Below are 18656 nucleotides of genomic sequence, written 5' to 3' on the forward strand. Positions count from 1 at the left end.
GGATCGCCGTATCAGAAGTTAAAAAAAAAATCCAGTATGAGCTCAAGTCGATTGAAAAGCCAAACAGCAGCAGAATGTAGTCCTAAAACCATCAGAAGGCATCTGAAAATGAAGGGTTTCAATCATTTAAAGCGACTGCAGAAACCACGTCTTCTTGAACAGCACAAAACTAACCGACTTAAATATGCCGCCAAATACCAGACTTGGGATGAAGAGAAGTGGGAAAATGTAATTTTATCCGATGAGAAAAAGTTTAATCTAGATGGTCCAGTTGGATTTCAACACTATTGGCATGATAAAAATTTGCCCAAAGAGACTTTTTCAACTCGGCATAGTGGAGGAGGGTCTTTAATGATCTGGGGTGCTTTCTCGTCAGCTGGGACCCTAAAGTTGCAAGTAGTGAAAGACCGGCAAACATCATTGAAGTACATTTCAATGCTTGAAAATGCTTCTATCAGGACTGAAGGTCCACATCTGTGTGGAAGAAATTGGATTTTCCAGCAAGACAACGCTGCGATACACACTTCTCGACAAGCACGAGAATACTTTTCTTCAAATAATATAGAATTGTTAAATCATCCAGCATGTTCTCCGGACCTCAATCCGATTGAAAATCTTTGGGGATGGATGGCAAAAGAAGTGTTCAAGGATGGAACCCAGTATGATTCGATAAAGGAACTTTCTGATTCAGTTTTCAGTACATGGGATAAGATTCCTTCGCAACTGGTAAAAAACTTAGTAGCAAGCACCCGAAGAGAATTTTTGAAGTAATTCGTAATAATGGAGGCTATACTAAATACTGAGACCCTTTTTAGTAATTTATAATTACCTTTTGTTAGATAAATTATCAGTGGTCTTATAATTTTGACCAGGTGAAAATGTTTGTTTTTTAAAAAATAATTATTAGATCAGGGTTAAGGATTCGAATGAAGCGGATTTCATTTTTTTTTTTCATCATATTTTCCCTTTTGCAATGGTTTCAACCATTTGTTTGATTAAAAATTCGATAATATGCGTAAACGTTTACTTTCTTAAGTAGTCTTATGATTTTGACCAGGACTGTATATACATATATATATATATATATATATATATATATATGTGTGTGTGTGTGTGTGTGTGTGTGTGTGTGTGTGTGTGTGTATATATGTATACGTACGTGAATGTGGACATGCGTGTGTATAAGTATACACTTGCACTATCCTAACTCCCTTGCAACGCTTTATCAGGCACTTGCGCATTGGGTATCCAAATGTTCACCCATTTTCAAAATACCCTTATACTTTTTTTTTGTTTTTACTTTTTTTGTGTGCATGTATATATATATATATATATATATATATATATATATATATATATATATATATATATATATATATATATATATTCTTTTCTTTTTTTCACGGGACCACTCATCCTTCATCCCTATTTCATGTTATTTTGACCCCCCATTTGTCTGCATACCTTGTTTTTACTCACTCCTAGTAATTATTATTAACATTATTATTAGTAGTAGTAGTGGTAGTGGTGGTAGTAGTATTGTTATCACTATTATTATTATTGTTGTTGTTGTTGTTATTATTATTATTATCCCCGTCATTGCTATCATAACAGTTACCATTATCATCATTTTCATTGTTATTACCATTACCATTGGTATTAATTTTATCACAGCTATTGGTAATATTATTTTTATTATTATTACTATTATTACGATTATTATTATTATTATTATTATTATTACTACTTTTATAAGTAGTAAATTTCTCCTTGCCAACTATATGTATCCTTAAACCTTTTTCCATCAAGTTAAACGCACCCATAAATATTGCCATCCTATACCGCCCCTTTATAACCACGCTCCCTATATCATAACAGAAGAAACTTAGAAATATTGCCGCATAGTACGTAATCAATATTATTACCTTGTAACTACACCCACCCCACAAAATTATAGGCGATTTTATAGCCGCTATTTGCCGTATAGGTTGCACCTATCAAAAATACCACTCCATAGATAATAGACACCCCACAAACCGTTAAAATAGAATTACTACGCAGCCACAATATAGTCCCAAGTTAACCGTAAAAGATATACCCCTTAAATTTAAAAATAAACTCAACACTATGTTAAAGACCATATACATTCTTATACATCATACTATATATAACAAGCTTCTCCTTTACTTATTTAGAATTCAATTCCTAATGAACCCCGCGCTAGACGTTGCATCTCCACCATGCTACCTAGCACCTTCTCTACTCTCCTGATGAGAAGCATTAGGCTTCGAAATGTCCAGGCATAAAGAGTCCCTTCTATCCCCCAAATTTTGCCTGTATTCCATTATTCAATAAATGATCCATTCTATATCTACCAATATATAGTTTTGTGACTTCATTTCATACTATTGTTGTCCTATTGAATAAGCTCCAATAATTATTGTTGAGCTTGGCATTATCCAGATAAGTCTCCTCTTGTGGAATTGAACTCTCTCTTTTCCTCTTACGCATTAAGCTATATATATATATATATATATATATATATATATATATATATATATATATATATATATATATGTATGTGTATTAAGTTTATTTATACAAACATTAATAGCTACATATGTGCATACATATTTCTGTAATCACCCGTGCTAAGGGAGATTACGTCTTCAGGCCATGAAAACCCTATATATATATGCATATATATATATATATATATATATATATATATATATATATATATATATATATATATATATGAAATTTAAAATGGAGATGGAGAGAACTAGAGGCTCGACGTGTCGCCCGTCTCGAGGAATGGTCAAGCCCGCATAAGACAGGCGAAACGTCGAGCCTCTAGGTCTCTCCGCCTCCATTTTAAATTTCATATGGTCGGATTTTATCCATTTTAATATATATATATATAGAGAGAGAGAGAAATTTAAACAAAAAACCGTATATATATATATATATATATATATATATATATATATATATATATAATTTGAGGTTGCTATTTTCCAAAGGTAGGTTAACCAGTGAATTATAATGAGGTTCATACGAGATTGCTCAATACAGAAATAGAGCAAGTTACATTTATCTTTACATAAGCAGTGGTTTGTTGCTACACAGTCATGAGCATGTTTCGGTCTACCAGCAATTACCAACTAGAGACCTCATTACGCAACAACCCTTATTTCCGAAAACGGAAGGGTTGTTGCCTGATGAGGTCTCTAGTTGGTAAATACTGGTAGACCGAAACATGCTCATGACTGTGTAGCAACAAACCTCTGCTTATATATATATATATATATATATATATATATATATATATATATATATATAGTAGATGTAACTATTATTTAATTTATCTTTTACAAGGAAAACCTATTAATATAGAAAAAGCTCTACACGATTAAGAGGAGCAATTCGTATATTAAATAAAATATGGGGAATAAAAGTAACATAGAACTTCATTACATTATCAGATCAATAAGAAATAGAGAGGATATAAGGAACCTGTTTTAGGTCACGTCATAGCATTTCAAAGCTAAAATATTGTAAAAAGAATCGTGGAAAAAATTAGGAATGGCCGACATCGTAACCTTTTTATAGGTAGCCATTTTAAATTTATAAGTAAAGTTATCCCTTATTTTAGTTTAGTATTCATTTAAATATCTGTGATTTCTATTTCATACAAGGTTGCATTGTTTTTGAAATAAAGATATATTTATTTTTTTATAAACTTGTCTCATTATATGTTAAGTAGAGTTAAAAACCTGTGGAAGTATATTTAATTTGTAAGTACGAAACTAAAACCTGAATCCATCTTAAATGAATTTCTTATTTTAGGCGGCCATCTTGATTGCTTAGTTTTTTAATGAATTCATCGTAGTTTAATGTTAGTCGTATAAACTTCCATTGTAAAGTACAGAGTGGAACGATAAAATTGTCGCCCTAGAAATAGCATGATTCCACTTCCGTTTAATCAAAATCGTTTTTTTTTCTTTATTTGCTGCAGACCATCTACTAGTTGGCCAGTTGTGTACAAATGCCAAGAACGATAGAAGCCTTCTATCGTGTCTGAAAGTGACACAATGTTCAACAAGCGAAATCGGAGATACGCTGCTGTACAATTGCGGTTTTGATAACAGGACCATTGCCAGCACCCTCAAAATGCATCGTTGGATTGCTACGAATACTAGGGTCGTTCTCAGGGTGATGAAAACAAAGTTTCTGATCACAGTTGTGGTCTTCGGTCTTGGTTTTAAGTGAGGGCCACATCATGCCACCTCACATCTTCGAAGTCGGCTTGAAAATCAACACCAAAGTGTATTTGGATGTGCTGAAGAGTGTGGTGATCCTCTGATGCAATTAGGTGGCCGCTGGTAGACCCTATGTGTGGCAGCAGGACTCGGCGCCGGCTAACAACTTCAAAGAGATCCAGGCTTGGCTTCAGAAGGAGTACTACGACTGTACTCTTCTCTCACTGGCCCCCCTCCTCCCTTGACCTGAATTTGCTGGATTACTTTGTTTTGTCATACGTTGAGAACATCACCAACATGACCTCCTACGACACCAAAGCCAGTCTGATCGCCGCCATTCACCGAGTATTCACCGAGCGCCTGTCGGTGGTTGTGGGAAAGGCATGCTTCCAGTTCCGGACCTATATCAGGGTGCTGAGTGAAACTGAAGGCGGATACATTGAATAGATGTCAGCTCTACTACACAATCAAGTTACCTGAATTGATTTTTCCAATAAAAGTTTTAAAATAAAATAGTACTGTTGTTTTCTTTAGGGCGACACATTTTTCGTTCAAACTCTGTATTTTGTTTTAAGTCTGAATATTCAAAAACTATATATTTACGTAATTATCTGATCTGTTCTCTCTCACATACGTGATGTTGCTAGTATTACATAGTACACAATTTTGCACACGCGTTAACACGTAGACACCCGGGACTCACAAGTTGCAGATTCAATGTACGTCGCAAGGAACATAGAACAAGTAATAACTCGACTCCCTTTTTTTTTGTAACAATAACGGCATTTATATCCCCATTCTCCTGTCACACGTGACTTCTCGTTACGGCTGCGACGTCACTAACGTGCTCGTCCTCTCAAAGGTATTCCTCTGTCTGTTGCACACGTTCGTTTTTTATAGTATTTTTCCTTGCCCATACGGTGACATCATTTCGCATTTGGATGAATCTGCATACGCGCATCCGCACTTTGTTACATTAGTCTCAGTCTTTTCTGCAAATATTATTATGGCACGTGTTCCTCAGAATTGTCTGATCAATTCCCTGCTTCCTTTGTTCCAGCTCGTTTGACTCGTTGGTCTAGTGGTCTCCATGTCAACAGTCAATCTGTGAATGGCTATATTCTTGCTTTTACGCAGAATACTCGTAAGAAAATTGCCCTCAGTTGAACGAGCTGGATTCGAACTTGGAACACTCATGTTATTAATCCGTGTCGTTAACCACTTGAGCATCATTTTGTGGTCTTGTTATACATACGTTAGAAATTAAATTTTTGTTCTGTTGCTCTGTTGCACTTTAGTTATAAATAGTATTTTCGTTTGGTCAGTCACGCTAAACATTTTCATCATTAATCGCGCAGTTTGATTGGACGCATCTTTCGTATATCCTTCGTTCGTCTCCGTTCGACTTAATCTCTCATCGAAAATGTCCGACGTCTCACCTTGAACGTTTGTTTTGCTTTAGCAGTTAAAAAAAAATTGTTTTTTGTGTTGTTTTTTTTTTTGTGTCGTTTTTTGTTTGTTTGTTTTTGTTTTTGTTTTTGTTTTGGTATGTTTGTTTGTTTTTCAAGTTTCAGGTGTTCAACTTCCTGGAAAGATCATCGAGTTTTCGTCTCTGAAGAATGCGAACATGAGAAGGTTAATTACTCTGCGAATGGTTTTCGCCGGAATCAGGTTTTAATGGCCGTTTTTTTTGGGGGGGGGGAAGAGTTCGGTGTTGGAGTCTGCGTAGGCGAGGGGGTAATTCCTTGAAAACTTGAAAAAGATTGATGAATTCCTTTCTCAATCTCTCTTCTTTTTTTTTTATTCATCTTATTCGGCGAATCAATTGGGGCGAAATGGATCAGTAATAGCAATATATATATATATATATATATATATATATATATATATATATATATATATATATATATATATATATATATATAGCGAAATTGAAAAGCTGCGATACAACAAAACGGTAAGCCTTTTGGTCAAGATCAAAGTGTAGTATCTGTTCTTCAGATGCTGCAGGCTATGACTAGCAAAGACCAGATGTGGGGGCAACCCCACATGCCTGACCTTTAACCAGCTCCCATTTCCCACCTCTCGGGAGCTGGTACCCTTTTTCCCTTCCCCCTCCCTTCACTCCTCACATTAAAAATCGGCCTTGTGCCTAATTTGCTCGGTGGGGGAGCAAATAAATACCATCTGTTCTTCAGATGCTGCACTTCTATTTCTTGTTCTCTTTCGGTGGAGGAGAAATCCTTCACGACTGAGACAATTTTTATTTTTGTACCTTTTCTCCACGTTAAAAAACGACCCTGGTGTCTAACTTTGTCCCGTGGGGAGGCATAGTAAATAGGTACAACAAAACGGTAAGCTTAACGCGCATTTCAATTTCAGCGCGCGCAATTTCAGCACAGGCAAAAATTAAATGCACGCGCGCACGAAAACAAACATAGCGACCAGTGAAAACAATACGGAATAAATATTGGATAATATCATTGCCATTCTATAATATAAATCTCACTTGTCTGTTTAAATGTATGTATGTATGTATGTATGCATGTATGTATGTATGTATGTATGTATGTATGCCTTTAAATTGAACATGCGTTCACAACGGCACAAATCCTCAACGTTCATAACGACGACGATGATGGTTGTTACGAATAAGTGAATTCAACATGAATAAAAGAGTAAAACAATCCGCAATCATCATGTATGTATGCCAAAAACTTTCGGCAGAGGCGACGGATTTTCACGAGATTGAAATCGTTTTAAAACTCGACCCTTCGGAAGACAAATATCGAAGAATTGGCTAAAAACATTAATTCCTTCACCTTCAAGTTTTCTATAAGCAGCGTCGTTTTTTTGGTTATTTTTTTGTTTGTTTGTTTGGGGGGGGGCGTCGCTATTTTTGCAAGTCATCATATCAGTTAGAATGACTAATTTCAACGTTCCAAGCTCCAGGTCGCGTCGTGGAGAAGGGGTAAGATCTCAGGTTTTCTTTCACTTTCTTTTCCTCATTCGTGTCACGCCTGCCTGCCTGCCTACCACCACTTTTTTTTTTTTTTTTTGCTCAACACAAACCTTCAAACACCCGGGCAACGCCTGGCTAGTATAGTAATAAATGAAAATATGTAAGAAAAATCTGCGTGTTCTTGTCAAGTGGTTCCAATATGGAGGATCAATTTTACCAGAACGTGGTATTAGAAACTGAGCACCCCTTACGAATATTGATCTTTTTTAATATGGTAGATTAATTTTCAAACGATAATCCGTTGAAAAAAAGGGAGAAAAGAAAATCCATGGAGGGATGCCTATTTAATTTAATCCTATATTTATGTCCTATCCGTGTTTCATTATATTTTATTTACATTCCCTCCCCCACAAAACAAAATCCTATTTAATTATACATGAGGGGAAAAAGAGGGAGATTTGAATCCCCCATCTTTAAAAAGCGAGAATAGTTTCTAGGGGTTGCGTTTATACGCACGAACGCGAGTTAACATGTGCCAAGGTGGCCACCAGCGATAACATGAGAAATTACATTGCTTAATATCCGAAAAACTAATTTGCTGAAAAATTAAATGCGATATTCGTTAACAGCATATCCGAAAACCTCGTCGTCATTTTAAAGGAAAGTGTTGAGGTAGAAAAAAAAATGACAGTACAATCGAAAATTATGCTAAAACCAGGCCTGAACTCAAACAAAACACACCTGCCTTCTCCCTTGAGGCTTGCATTTACGAACATCCGTGGGCTTAGAACTAATTTAAATGATGTTGAAGCATTTCTCCTAACAAACATCCCGGATATCTTAGCACTAAGTGAGACTAACCTACACTCCTCTATCCCCTCTAACTACTTTAACATGCCTGGATATCTTCCACTCTGCCGTAAAGACTCTGACAGACATATGCACGGGCTTGGAGTATATATTCGGAACACCCTCCCCTTGACTAGGAAACTAAGCTAGAATCGGACGATCACGCCTTTATGTGCTTTAGACTTAACATGCAACATAACATTAGCTACTTTTGTTTTCTCTACCGCTCCCCCTCGACCCAGGACTGTACCCTAATAAACAAAGTCTCTGACGGCATAGATACAGCACTTTCCCTCGACATTAACACACAAGTGCACGTATTTGGTGACTTTTCTATATCTCATTCCCTATCGCAGATGGTTACGTTCCCAACCCGTTTCCCAGACCAGCATGAACAACACTCATCACTTCTAGATCTGTTTCTGACCACAGTTCCCGATGACTGTGTAACTAATGCCCACAGCCGACTTAGGAACGCCGATCATGCAGTGGTAATGGTTGAAATAGCCCTAAACTTTAGAGCCAAAACTGAAGAGTCACTACTCAAAACAACGAGATATTATAAAAAGGCTGACAGAGAAGACATCAGGGATCTCATCAGGGACGCCCCATGGCAAAATATCTTTTCACTTCCTGCTGAACATTGCGCAAATGAGGCCACTGAATGGTTCAAAACGGCAATTGAAGCACATGTTCTCACGCGCAAATTTTATAGCAAGCCCCACTCTCCCCAATAGTTTACTTCTACTTGTGAAGCTGCATTAGCGCAAAGGCAGCATGTGTATCACAAATTTAACCGACATAAGTCCAGTTCAAACAGGCAGAAGTATATAGAAGCCAGAAGTAACTGTAAGAAATAAATAAACTGGTTACCTTTAATGCATCTAAAACCAAACTCCTATTTTTACATCATCAACGCTCTGATCCCCATCTGGCATCAATTGAAATGGATGGCTCTCGTCTAGGAGAAGCCCAATGTTTTGACAAGCTTCTGGGTTTGTCCTTTACTCCTGATCTGAAATGGAACACGTACATCAAGTCTGTTGCCAAAGTCGCTGGAAAGATGGTGGGATCCTTCTACCGCTCCAGAAGATATCTCACTACTGATGCAATTCTCTATCTATATAAAAGCCAAGTACACCAAGGATGGAATACTGCTGCCATATCTGGGCAGGAGCTGCTAAAAACAGCCTATCCTGCCTTGACAGAGTACAAAATAGATTTCGTGGCTTAGTGGGGGATGCCCTTTTCTCTACCCTGCTAGCTCTCTCCCACAGAAGAGACGTTGCGAGCCTATCCTTGTTTTATCGTTATTTCCATGGCAGGTGCTCGTCTGAACTCCAATCTCTGGTTCCCCCTCGCCAATCTTTTACGAAAAACACCCGTCTAGCTGAATCCACTGTGAAAAAATTGCCCCACTCTTTATCTGTGCCTAAATCAAAACGCGGATTCCATGAACAAAGCTTCTTTCTCAGAACTGCACGCCTGTGGAACTCTGTTCCGTCTGCCTGCTTCCCACCTGACTACAACCTGGATGTCTTCAAGTCCAACGCTAACAAGTTCCTGATGGACCGCCCCCTTAAGTAAACACTTCATTAAATCTCCACACTAACGTACTGTACTTGCAATAACTGAGTGACTTCCGGGCCTTGATAATTGGTGACCACCGTGTAAAAAAAAAAAAAATAGCGACAGCTAAGAGAAAATTTACTGAAACCACTAAAAAACGCATCGAAGCACAGAAATTAGGAACCAGCGACTCCTGGAAAATCTACAACAGTGTAGTAAATAATGGGCAATCCAACAATCCTGAGGTTGTTTGCTCTGCAACTGAGAAGGCTAACATGCTTGCCAGTCGGTTTGCCTCCAACTCCACACTGGACCCTGCAAACCACCCCCTCCCTGACTTTCCTTTGTGGACAGACGCCACACTAGACGATCTGAAAATCACCCCTTCTCAGGTGCATGCTATCATAAGAAATCTTGACAGTGCAAAAACATGTGGACCTGATCTCATCCCGGCTGTGCTATTGAAAAAGTGCTCCGCCGAAGTAGCTACAGTTCTCTCCAACCTTTACAACAAATGCCTTAATGAATCTTACTTTCCTGTCTGCTGGAAAACTGCTTCTGTAGTACCAGTTTTCAAGAATTCTGGCGAAAGAACTGACCCAGTAAATTACCGCCCCATGAACCTCCTCCCACTTTTCGCCAAAATATTTGAGACCATAATTAACCAAGCTCTAGTCCATCACCTTACAGAGGCTAAATTTCTGACTGACCAACAATATGGATTTAGGCAAGCCCGTTCCACAGCAGACATCCTAACTGTAATCTCAGAACACATATACCAGTCACTGGACAAAGTGGGGGAGGGTAGAGCGGTAGCTCTAGATATATCTAAGGCTTGTTATAGGGCATGGCATGAAGGTATTCTCAGAAAAATCAGATCATATGGTATCACTGGAAGAATACATAATATAATTAAATCCTACTTAGATAAGGGAAACATCCAGGTTGTCCTCCACGGTCGTAGATCTAAACAATCTATCTATATATCTATAAAAGTGAACGTGTCTGTGTGTCTCTGTGTGTGTCTGTCTTTATGTCTGTGTACATTTCCCTACGCAATAACTCTGTAAATTTTTAGTCTACAGACTCGAAATTTGATATACAGGGTACTGAGACTTGGGAAAATCTTCCTGATCCGGTTTTGGCCAGAAATTTGGCTGTTAAGGGGTCAAAGTTTAACGATTTGACTTTTGAGAACTCTACCAAACTCCTCCGACAATTTGGGGTCAACCAAATTTTAGATATAGGTTATTTGGACATGTATCTAACTTTATAACTTTATTTGAGCCCAAAACAATAAATATTAAGGGGTCATAATTGGGGTCAAAGTTAAAAAAATGACAATTTTTTTTTTTTTGCTCAGCATACATCTCCAAACACCCGGGCAACGCCGAGCCGAAATGCTAGTATATCTATAAGAGTGAAAGTGTCTGTCTGTCTGTGTGTGTGTCCGTGTGTGTACATTTCCCTACGCAATACCTCCGTCAATGTTTAGTTTACAGACTCGAAATTTGATATACAGGGTACTGAGATTTGGGAAAATCAATGTGATTGCTTTTTGGCCAGAAATTAGGCGATTAAGGGGTCAAAGTTCAACGATTTTACCTTTGAGAACTCTACCAAACTCCTCCGACAATTTTGTGTTTACACACTTGAAATTTTAGATATAGGTTTCTTGGGCATGGATCTAACTTAATAACTTGATTTGGGCCAAAAAACAATAAACGTTAAGGGGTCATAATAGGGGTCAAAGATTGAAAAAATTGATCGCTTTTTTTTTTGCTCAACATACACCTCCAAATACCCGGGCAACGCCGGGAGCTCATGCTAGTATGATATAAATGCGGGAGTGCCTCAGGGGTATATCCTTGGATCTCTGTTATTCCTAATATTCATAAATGACCTCCCTGATAAAATTGTTTCGGAGATGGGTGTATATGCTGACGACAACACGCTCTATAACAGACACGACAGGAAAACAAATGAACACATATCTAAAGAAATGGCAGAAACACTAGAGGATGACCTCCGATTTGTAGTCGAATGGGGACATAAATGGATGGTCACATTCAATGCTGCCAAGACTAAACTCGTTTCGTTCGATAATTACAAGAAACCTTCTCCACCACCAATAGCAATGGCCAATGACTCTTTATCTGACAGTACATCTTTTAAACTCCTCGGCCAAGGAGAGTATTGCCAGGACCGCCGCGAAGAAGGTGGGTTCTCTCTACGATGCTAGAAAGATACTAACACCCGAAAGTATCCTATACCTCTATAAGGCCACCATTCGCCCATGTATGGAGTATTGGTGTCATATTTGGGCTGGTGCATCTGCTACTAGTCTCTCGCTCCTACATAAGGTTCAAAAGTGAGTCGCCAATCTGATAGGTTCTGAACTGTCATCTAAGCTTCAGCCTCTGTCCCATCAACGAAACGTTGCATCCCTCTGCCTGTTCTACAAGTACTTTAACGGTGAATGCTCTGACGAACTGCAAGCCCTTGTGCCCCCTCGACGTAAATACCCCCGACAAACCCGACAAGCAGCTAAATCCCACCCCTACACAGTAGAGATCCCTAGATATAAGAGAGCCTTCTACTCTAGTAGTTTCTTCCTCGTGACAGCTAGACTTTGGAATTCCCTTCCGGGTCCTTGCTTCCCCTACTGTATTGACATGTTGAAGTTCAAGTGTAACGTGAACCGACAGCTTGCTGCCCAACTCCCTACAGAGTACCCCTGATGCCTATGTCCCTGATAGTAGCCCCCTACAACAATTATTTAGCCCGTCGATAGCATGGGTAAGAAGCTTCGAATATCAGCTTGAATCTCGGCCATGGCTTGAGACTTTTGATTGTCTAGCTGCACTGAAGAGCTGTGATACAGCAAAGTAGTCTGTCTGCGGAAGTATATATATATATATATATATATATATATATTCTCATAATATATACCAATGCTTATTTAAGAAGCTCAATGTAATCACAGAGCAATATAGAGAATAAATGACAAAAAATAAATTCCAAAATTCATGATGTTGACCATCTTATAATTTATTCCTTTAATTCAGTTGACTTTTACAATTCTTCACGGTATCTGTTTCGTAGAGCAAAATTAATCACTTATTGATTGATATAATAAATAAGTGATTGATTTTGCGCTACGAAACAGATACTGCCAAGAACTCTAAAAGTCAACTGAATTAAAGAAATATATTATAAGATGGTCAACATCATGAATTTTGAAATATAGTTTTTTGTCATTTATTCTATATATATATATATATATATATATATATATATATATATATATATATATATATATATATATATATGCTACTTTTAAAATATAATTGTCCACTGACCCGTGTTTCGTCGTCTACGACACATCAGAGCAAAATTCGAAATCGAGACCACATGATAAAAAGCCTAAACCTCTACCACGCTGCTACCTCGCACGACTGCTAAATGTATCGCGTTTTTATGTAGATTTTTTTTTTTTTTTTTTGTTAGCGATACTTTTTTGAATGAATTCAATTATTCATACGAACATTTTTACCTAAATGCGTGGTGGGAATGATTTTCCATTTGACCAATTTGGTATCTCTTAAATGGAGAGCAGCATATATATATATATTTTTAAATATAATTATCCAGTGACACGTGTTTCGTAGTCTACGACTCATCAGAGTGGCTGAATCTAGCGGGATTCAAAATATATGCATAAAACGGTTTCTCCAATGAAATTTGCGTGCTTATTAAAAAGTGCTCAATGCAGGAGAGAGCTGGTAAATAGCTCGTTTATTATAAAAACATTATTGGTTGCATATGTGCATACATGTTTCAGTGGAATCCCAATTCCAAGGATAACACTTCATTGGACCAAAAAAGAATCGATATATCGATTATTTTTTTGGTTTGATAAAGTATTATCAAAAATGTGTTTCACCATATGACGAAGCAGACAGGTTATCCTCTGTCTACGGAAACAATTGAAATGGACTGAGTTAATACTTGAGGTTGTAATATAAACGCACACAAACACACACACACACGTATATATATATATATATATATATATATATATATATATATATATATATATATATATAAGTTAATTTAGTATACAAACTTATTTTGGCTCTGTCTAAACATTGAGCACTCTTTTGGTAGACACACTTAATAATTACTACCAATACAATATATATATATATATATATGTATATATATATATATATATATACATATATATATATATATATATATATATATATATATATATATATATATATATATATATATATATATATAAATGACATGAATAGGTTAGCCTTATTTATCTAGGGGGAAAAAAACTAGATCAAGTTTCAAAAGTATTTATGTTAATGTGTTTTAAGGAAGGCGATGTTTGATCAACACTGCTAGGGAACCATGATTTAATATACTGTTTTGTTTTTAAATCCCGAAACAGTTTCTCATGGTAAACAATTGATGATCCCTTACAAAATTAATTATTACTGGTACTGTGGCGGGTGATTGAATGACTTACTGACTAAATAGTTTTCTAACGAATTATAAAAGATATTTTTGTATAGCTTTAAAGGTTAAAAGCTTCCAAGACTACACACACACACACACACACACACATATATATATATATATATATATATATATATATATATATATATATGTAAAAACTAAATCAAAATGGAAAAAGATTACATCATACTTGTATTTTTTTCGAATCTTACAATCTTGTCGACATTAAACAGACAATTTTAAACTTTATATTAATAAAAAATGTTCAAGGTTGACATCTCCTCAGACTTATTGAAAGAAATACAAGGTTAATACGTATCTGAAGATGTTTTCATCCTGTTATTTACAGTATCCCGCAGTGTGATCCGTCTAATCGTGTTTTCATAAATCCTCTTCCGGTGTTTATGAAAATTTTTTAGCCCCTATTTTTGTATTTCTGTTTTAAATTACCGTGAAAATTGTTAAACTTGAACTAACTTGAAACCGGACATGATTCTGAATTAATGAGATTTTTAGTTTATTATTTTTTTTATTTTTTGTGTGTGTTTTGTTTTTTAGTTTATTAATTTTATTTATTTATTTTAGTTTTTTTGTGTGTTTTATTTTTTTTAGTTTATTAATTTTTTTGTGTGTGTTTTGTTTTTTAGTTTATTAATTTTATTTATGTATTTTAGTTTTTTTTGTGTGTTTTATTTTTTTTAGTTTATTAATTTTTTGTGTGTGTTTTGTTTTTTAGTTTATTAATTTTATTTATTTATTTTAGTTTTTTTTGTCTTTTATTTTTTTTGTTTATTAATTTTTTGTGTGTGTTTTGTTTTTTTAGTTTATTAATTTTATTTATTTATTTTAGTTTTTTTTGTCTTTTATTTTTTTGTTTATTAATTTTTTGTGTGTGTTTTGTTTTTTTAGTTTATTAATTTTATTTATATATTTTAGTTTTTTTGTGTGTTTTATTTTTTTAGTTTATTAATTTTTTTGTGTGTGTTTTGTTTTTTTAGTTTATTAATTTTATTTATTTATTTTAGTTTTTTTGTGTGTTTTATTTTTTTTGTTTATTATTTTTTTGTGTGTGTTTTGTTTTTTTAGTTTATTAATTTTATTTATTTATTTTAGTTTTTTGTGTGTTTTATTTTTTAGTTTATTAATTTTTTTGTGTGTGTTTTGTTTTTTAGTTTATTAATTTTATTTATTTATTTTAGTTTTTTTGTGAGTTTTATTTTTTTTAGTTTATTAATTTTTTGTGTGTGTGTTTTGTTTTTTTAGTTTATTAATTTTATTTATTTATTTTAGTTTTTTTGTGAGTTTTATTTTTTTTAGTTTATTAATTTTTTTTGTGTGTGTTTTGTTTTTTTAGTTTATTAATTTTATTTATTTATTTTAGTTTTTTTATGTCTTTTATTTTTTTTTTTATTAATTTTTTGTGTGTGTTTTGTTTTTTTTTGTTTATTAATTTTATTTATTTATTTTAGTTTTTTGTGTGTTTTCTTTTTTTTTGTTTATTAATTTTTTTGTGTGTGTTTTGTTTTTTTAGTTTATTAATTTTATTTTAGTTTTTTTGTGAGTTTTATTTTTGTTAGTTTATTAATTTTTTGTGTGTGTGTTTTGTTTTTTTAGTTTATTAATTTTATTTATTTATTTTAGTTTTTTTGTGAGTTTAGTTTTTTTTTGTTTATTAATTATTTTGTGTTTGTTTTGTTTTTTTAGTTTATTAATTTTATTTATTTATTTTAGTTTTTTTTGTGTGTTTTATTTTTTTGTTTATTTATTTTTTGTGTGTGTTTTGTTTTTTTTTAGTTTATTAATTTTATTTATTTATTTTAGTTTTTTTGTGTGTTTTATTTTTTTTGTTTATTAATTTTTTGTGTGTGTTTTGTTTTTTTAGTTTATTAATTTTTTTGTGTGTGTTTTGTTTTTTAATTTATTAATTTTATTTATTTATTTTAGTTTTTTTTGTGTGTTTTATTTTTTTTGTTTATTAATTTTTTGTGTGTGTTTTTTTTTTAGTTTATTAATTTTATTTATTTATTTTAGTTTTTTTTGTGAGTTTTATTTTTTCAGTGTATTAATTTTTTGTGTGTGTTTTGTTTTTTTAATTTATTAATTTTATTAATTTATTTTAGTTTTTTTTTGTGTTTTATTTTTTTGCTTATTAATTTTTGTGTGTGTGTTTTGTTTTTTAGTTTATTAATTTTATTTATTTATTTTAGTTTTTTTGTGTGTTTTATTTTTTTGTTTATTTATTTTTGTGTGTGTGTTTTGTTTTTTAGTTTATTAATTTTATTTATTTATTTTAGTTTTTTTTGTGTGTTTTATTTTTTTTAGTTTATTTATTTTTTTTGTGTGTGTTTTGTTTTTTTAGTTTATTAATTTTATTTATTTTAGTTTTTTTTGTGTGTTTGTTTTTTCAGTTTATTATTTTTTTGTGTGTGTTTTTTTTTTAGTTTATTAATTTTATATATTTATTTTAGTTTTTTTGTGTGTTTTATTTTTGTTAGTTTATTAATTTTTTTGTGTGTGTTTTGTTTTTTAGTTTATTAATTTTATTTATTTATTTTAGTTTTTTTGTGTGTTTTATTTTTTTTAGTTTATTAATTTTTTGTGTGTGTGTTTTGTTTTTTAGTTTATTAATTTTATTTATTTGTTTTAGTTTTTTGTGAGTTTTATTTTTGTTAGTTTATTAATTTTTTTTGTGTGTGTGTTTTGTTTTTTTAGTTTATTATTTTTATTTATTTATTTTAGTTTTTTGTGAGTTTTTTTTAGTTTATCAATTATTTTGTGTTTGTTTTGTTTTTTTAGTTTATTAATTTTATTTATTTATTTTAGTTTTTTTGTGTGTTTTATTATTTTTGTTTATTTATTTTTTTGGGTGTGTTTTGTTTTTTAGTTTATTAATTTTATTTATTTTAGTTTTTTTTATGTGTTTTATTTTTTTTAGTTTATTAATTTTTCGTGTGTGTTTTGTTTTTTTAGTTTATTAATTTTATTTATTTATTTTAGTTTTTTTTGTGTGTTTTATTTTTTTGTTTATTAATTTTTTGTGTGTGTTTTGTTTTTTTAGTTTAGTAATTTTTTGTGTGTGTTTTGTTTTTTTAGTTTATTAATTTTATTAATTTATTTTAGTTTTTTTGTGTGTTTTATTTTTTTTTGTTTATTAATTTTTTTGTGTGTGTTTTGTTTTTTTAGTTTATTAATTTTATTTATTTATTTTAGTTTTTTTGTGTGTTTTATTTTTTTAGTTCATTAATTTTTTTGTGTGTGTTTTGTTTTTTAGTTTATTAATTTTATTTATTTTAGTTTTTTTTGTGTGCTTGTTTTTTTTCAGTTTATTATTTTTTTGTGTGTGTGTTTTTTTTTTAGTTTATTAATTTTATATATTTATTTTAGTTTTTTGTGTGTTTTATTTTTGTTAGTTTATTAATTTTTTTGTGTGTGTTTTGTTTTTTAGTTTATTAATTTTATTTATTTATTTTAGTTTTTTTGTGTGTTTTATTTTTTTTAGTTTATTAATTTTTTTTGTGTGTTTTGTTTTTTTAGTTTATTAATTTTATTTATTTATTTTAGTTTTTTTGTGTGTTTTATTTTTTTTAGTTTATTATTTTTGTGTGTGTGTTTTGTTTTTAGTTTATTAATTTAATTTAGTTATTTTAGTTTTTTGTGTGTTTTATTTTTTTAGTTTATTAATTTTTTTGTCTGTGTTTAGGTTTTTAGTTTATTAATTGTATTTAGTTTTTTTAGTTTTTTTTGTGTGTTTTATTTTTTTGTTTATTAATTTTTTGTGTGTGTTTTGCTTTTTTAGTTTATTAATTTTATTTATTTATTTTAGTTTTTTTGTGTGTTTTATTTTTTTAGTTTATTAATTTTTTTATTTTTTTGTGTGTGTTTTATTTTTTCTCAACTTTAGGTGATTCGGTTGTATTTCACGTTTAATCTCTGTTTTAAACTCTCCCAGAAAAAAAAAGGTTTTGTATCTTGTGTTTTTCCCGTGTTACATATCAATTTTAATTTTTACCTGGGAAGTCTATTGCTCTTACGAATCTACTGCAATGTTATTGTTTTCTGTATAATAAAAAAAATAAAATACATTTATATTCCCAGCAAGTAACTTAGGATGTTGAATATTAGTATTTATTATTGTGATTTTTTATTTACACTTCGGAGAAATAAGCAGTAAAATGTGTTTCAAGGGGGATAACTCAGAATTGCCAATTTTATTTATTCAACGATATTTGGCGTTTTAATTATCTTAATCCCAAAAATTTATACTTAATTGTATTATAAGCCATTCTGAGTTGTTTATTTAGTTCAATTGGTTTTATATTTTACTAGCTTTTGAAGTCTATTATGATAAGGTTCAATTAACTATTATGGTATCCGTTCAATGCAATTGATTAATAGGGATTAGTCACAACAATACCATATTTACTCGAACTTTTTCTCGGAAGCTATTGCGCTGGTCTGGCTTAAATTTCGTAGGA

At 32.2% G+C, this 18656-nt stretch overlaps 1 protein-coding gene across 2 annotated transcripts in view; it reads right to left on the reverse strand.

Annotated features, from left to right (window-relative positions):
• LOC145265602 (receptor-type guanylate cyclase Gyc76C-like) overlaps positions 1-18656 on the reverse strand; it is a 644892-nt gene that overhangs the window by 202553 nt on the left and 423683 nt on the right. The gene's annotated exons all lie outside the window — the stretch shown is intronic.

This window comes from Euprymna scolopes, chromosome 40, assembly GCF_053919585.1.
Source record: "Euprymna scolopes isolate OS-2025 chromosome 40, ASM5391958v1, whole genome shotgun sequence".
NCBI classification, from domain to species: domain Eukaryota; kingdom Metazoa; phylum Mollusca; class Cephalopoda; order Sepiida; family Sepiolidae; genus Euprymna; species Euprymna scolopes.